The sequence below is a fragment of the Nanorana parkeri genome, unplaced genomic scaffold (assembly GCF_000935625.1).
Source record: "Nanorana parkeri isolate BGI_ZX_2015 unplaced genomic scaffold, ASM93562v1 scaffold3321, whole genome shotgun sequence".
Taxonomy (NCBI): Eukaryota; Metazoa; Chordata; class Amphibia; order Anura; family Dicroglossidae; genus Nanorana; species Nanorana parkeri.
The window spans coordinates 45,703-50,944 of record NW_017309589.1 but is presented as its reverse complement, the minus strand read 5'-3'; positions in this window follow the sequence as shown (position 1 = coordinate 50,944).

The following is a 5,242-nucleotide window of genomic DNA, read 5'->3' as shown; positions in this document are numbered from 1 at the left end:
GCTCCGGGTGGTCAGTGCGGGCTCCGGGTGGTCAGTGCGGGCTCCGGGTGGTCAGTGCGGGCTGTGGGTGGTCAGTGAGCTCCGGGTGGTCAGTGCTGGCTCCGGGTGGTCAGTGCGGGCTCTGGGTCTGGTAGGGATTTTGAGGGGAACCCCACGCACTTTTTTTGTGTTTTAACTTGGGGGTCCCTCCTAACATTCCTACCAGACCTAAAGGGCCTGATATGAATTGGGGGGGGACCTCACGCTTTTTTTTTTTTCATCTTCTGCAGACTGTAAAAAAAAAAAAACTAATTAGAATTTTTTTTTCCTAATGTCATTTTGCTGCAACGAATTCCGAAACGAATTAAATTTTGGACCCGAATACGAAAAACGAAATAATGCCAAATCCGAATCGAAACTAAACGAATGTTTTGCTGGTGCGCATGTCTAGGAAGTCCACCTCTGGAAAGCTCTAGCTTTGGATGTGGAAGGTGTACTTCCCGTGGTGTGAGGTCTGCGGGGGCTTCTTTGCGGGAGAGATTATCTCCTTCTTGCAGTTTAGTCTTTACCAACTCTGTGCATGTGTTCTTGGCTGTGTTCACAAGGCCTCATTCACACTGCCGCGTATACATGCGCGTACACGCGTATTGTACCATACGCAGCATATGCAAATAAATGGCTCCGTACACATAGCTGCGTATGGAGCCGTATATTTGCGTAGCGTAAAAATGTGCAAAAAAACCAGAATGGACCCGAGATGCGTCCGGGCGGCGTATTTCACGCGCATATACGCGATGTACAATTTTGCTATTGCGTTGTGTGTGAATGAGGCCTAAATGTTTGACACAAATCAGTCCCTGAGACAGCCTTTTACCTTGTGACTGGATACAAAGTTACAATGTTGCATTCTGATCACTGGAGGAGGGGAGGCTGAGGGAATGCTTCCTCCTGCCTGCAGCAGACTGATCACTGGGTGAGGGGAGACTGACTGATCACTGGGGGAGGGGAGACTGACTGATTACTGGGGGAGGGGAGACTGACTGATTACTGGGGGAGGGGAGACTGACTGATCACTGGGGGAGGGGAGGCTGACTGATCACTGATGGAGGGAAGAAAGGGGGAACTGCTGCAGACTGTAGGTGGTCAGTGCAGACTGTAGGTGGTCAGTGCAGACTGTAGGTGGTCAGTGCATGCTGTAGGCGGTCAGTGTGGGCTCCTGGTGGTCAGTGCGGGCTCCGGGTGGTCAGTGCGGGCTCCGGGTGGTCAGTGCGGGCTCCGGGTGGTCAGTGCGGGCTGTGGGTGGTCAGTGAGCTCCGGGTGGTCAGTGCTGGCTCCGGGTGGTCAGTGCGGGCTCTGGGTCTGGTAGGGATTTTGAGGGGAACCCCACGCACTTTTTTTGTGTTTTAACTTGGGGGTCCCTCCTAACATTCCTACCAGACCTAAAGGGCCTGATATGAATTGGGGGGGAACCTCACGCTTTTTTTTTTTTCATCTTCTGCAGACTGTAAAAAAAAAAAAACTAATTAGAATTTTTTTTTCCTAATGTCATTTTGCTGCAACGAATTCCGAAACGAATTAAATTTTGGACCCGAATACGAAAAACGAAATAATGCCAAATCCGAATCGAAACTAAACGAATGTTTTGCTGGTGCGCATGTCTAGGAAGTCCACCTCTGGAAAGCTCTAGCTTTGGATGTGGAAGGTGTACTTCCCGTGGTGTGAGGTCTGCGGGGGCTTCTTTGCGGGAGAGATTATCTCCTTCTTGCAGTTTAGTCTTTACCAACTCTGTGCATGTGTTCTTGGCTGTGTTCACAAGGCCTCATTCACACTGCCGCGTATACATGCGCGTACACGCGTATTGTACCATACGCAGCATATGCAAATAAATGGCTCCGTACACATAGCTGCGTATGGAGCCGTATATTTGCGTAGCGTAAAAATGTGCAAAAAAACCAGAATGGACCCGAGATGCGTCCGGGCGGCGTATTTCACGCGCATATACGCGATGTACAATTTTGCTATTGCGTTGTGTGTGAATGAGGCCTAAATGTTTGACACAAATCAGTCCCTGAGACAGCCTTTTACCTTGTGACTGGATACAAAGTTACAATGTTGCATTCTGATCACTGGAGGAGGGGAGGCTGAGGGAATGCTTCCTCCTGCCTGCAGCAGACTGATCACTGGGTGAGGGGAGACTGACTGATCACTGGGGGAGGGGAGACTGACTGATTACTGGGGGAGGGGAGACTGACTGATTACTGGGGGAGGGGAGACTGACTGATCACTGGGGGAGGGGAGGCTGACTGATCACTGATGGAGGGAAGAAAGGGGGAACTGCTTCCTCCTGCCTGCAGCAGACTGATCACTGGTGAGGGGAGACTGACTGATCACTGGAGGAGGGGAGACTGAGGGAATGCGTCCTCCTGCCTGCAGCAGACTGATCACTGGTGAGGGGAGACTGACTGATCACTGGAGGAGGGAAGAAAGGGGGAACTGCTTCCTCCTGCCTGCAGCAGACTGATCACTGTTGAAGGGAGACTGACTGATCACTGGGGGAGGGGAGACTGAGGAAATGCTTCCTCCTGCCTGCAGCAGACTGATCACTGGGTGAGGGGAGACTGAGGAACTGCTTCCTCCTACCTGCTGCAGACTGATCACTGGGGGAGGGGAGACTGCGGAAATGCTTCCTCCTGCCTGCAGCAGACTTATGACATCATCTCAGCCTAGGCCAAGTCAAAAAGTGGAGCTCTAGGGTGGCTGCCTAATGATAAAAGGAGAAATGATCCTGTTGCTGTATGTTGTGACAAGCCAGGAATGTATTGATAAGGTTTAGTAACAGACAGGTCCTCTTTACTTTGATGAATGATCCTTAGGTGAACCGTCCCGATCTGCAGGTGTAATGGCGGCTCACTTTCACTGTCCTCCCTCTCCCGTACTATCTACCTGTTCAGCCTCTCACCTGTCTGACGTGCACTTCCGTCCCGCCCGTCTGTCTGCACTCCCCACGCACCTGCCTCTCGCAGCGCCTCCGCTCGCAGCCTGTGTCCCCGGGGGGCCCCTGAATTATTTATCGCACATTGTAAATACAGGCGGCCTGTGGCTGAGGCTGCGATACTCCTCGCCGCTCGCCTCCTCCGGGATGCGCCTGAGATGGGACGAATCCACGCCGAGGACACGCCGGGCGCCAACACCTGTCCAGGTAAGTCTCGGCACCCCACGGTCTCACGGGGCGCAGCGTGTCACCTCCTCTAAACGATTCCGCAGGCGGCGGATCGTCGCTCATCCCAACAACCAATCGCATCCACTTGCGGTCGGGCTAATGGAAGGTGGTTTCTGGTAAGTGTCATTTTCCACTTTTGATCTCTAATGGAAAATGTGCCGAGACCAAGAGAGAGACATTGCATGACCCACTGAGTATTGAAGCCGGAGGATCGGCATGACAGGCAGGTATTATGGCACTTGCTGCAATCTTGCAAAATGAGTGCTGATTGGGAGGGATGACCTTTCTTCCAGATCTGTGCGTTAATCCAGTGTGAGGAGCTTCCTGTAATAAAGACCGGTCACTGCTGCTCTCTCCTTGTGCAGGGTGACTGGTCTTGTCTCCGCCCCCTCCTGTAATAAAGACCGCTCACTGCTGCTCTCTCTGCTTGCCTCCAGCAGGGACCGGTCATTATTACAGGAGGGGGCGGAGACAAGACCTGTCACCCTGCGCAAGGAGAGAGCAGCAGTGAGCGGTCTTTATTACAGGAGGGGGCGGAGGAGACAAGAACAGTCTTTACAGGAAGCTCCGAGTCTCACACTGGATCACTGCACAGATCTGGAAGAAATGCACGAAGCTCACACACATGACTCTCGTATGAGGACGATATTTGCTGATCCCGGAGTTCTGCTTTTAAAGTCCCGTGTGAACTCTCTTATTTATTATTCCAGGTATTTAGCACTGACAATCCACTCAGTGCTCTCCATACTGCACATTCACATCACTTCCACACACACACCGGTGAATCTTGGATACAATGTAACATTTTGTGTTCCGGTGATACTTTGTGTCCGACTCCGGCTGGGTTCCTGGACCCTGAGCCTCACTAAGCGGACGGGGGCCCATTATCCAGGCCGGCCGCGTTGGGTCTCCGGTGAATGGTCTCCATTTCAGTCTGTCATCTGTCTGTTGTACAACCTGAGGCATTGAGACTGAGCCGCACCGCAGACACTTTAAAGGTACATTGCACCTCGTTCTGGTGAAAAGAGAACCTGTCCAGGTCGGAGGATGAGGACGTTGAACGTCTGGAAGCAGTGCCAGTTCCACGGCTGCGGCATGGCACAGTGACCGGTCCTGCACTGGTACTGGCACCATTAGAGAGGTGGATGAGGTCTGTGGGTCAAAGCCACACTGACAGGTTCACTTTAAAGACCCCCCCCCCCCCCAACATTTCGAGCCGCTATGTTGGTAGGCCCCTACTTTGCGTCCCTGTTGGCCCGTATTGATTGGCCGCTTCACCAAGGGGGAGGGGCCAGGTGAAAGTCATGTTGGTAGGCTCTGGTTCACCGCTACTTTGCGTCTCTATTGGCCCGTATTGATTGGCCGCTTTACCAAGGGGGAGGGGGCAGATGAAAGTCATGTTGGTAGGCTCTGGTTCGCCCCTACTTTGCGTCTCTATTGGCCCGTATTGATTGGCCGCTTCACCCAAGGGGGAGGGGCCAGGTGAAAGCCATGACTGTAGCTTGGTCTGCATTTGCATATCAGAGCACACTGGGTATTGGGGGGTCCCAGCGGACTATAGAAGGGTTCGGGGGTCACCCTCAGGCTCATCCAATGCCGGGGCCACTTTACTTACTGGTACAGTTAAAGCAATTGAAGCCGTACGGAGATTTAAGGAGGATTATTATTGTCTGCAGCCTTGAGTCCATCCACTAATATGAGTAGGTGAAGGGTGTAGGATGTAGGAATCGAACTTGAAGCGACAATGATAAATCACTACTGATGAATGTGGGGTGTCTAATGATGATGGCCACCACCCAGGGAAGGCTGCTTGCCTACCAACATGCAGGAAGGGCATAAGTAGTAGAAAAAAAAATGCTCTTTTCTAGGAAGGGTGGCGCCACTGAGCATAGAAGATTTATACATCATCCCCTAAAAATGGAGAAACACAATTACCCCTTGTCGAGGGAGGGGGGCATTTGATGACTCCAAGGGTCAGACCAGCCCAAACAAAGAATCATATACAGAATATGGCGATAAACTTTCATTTTTTAGATTTGGAGC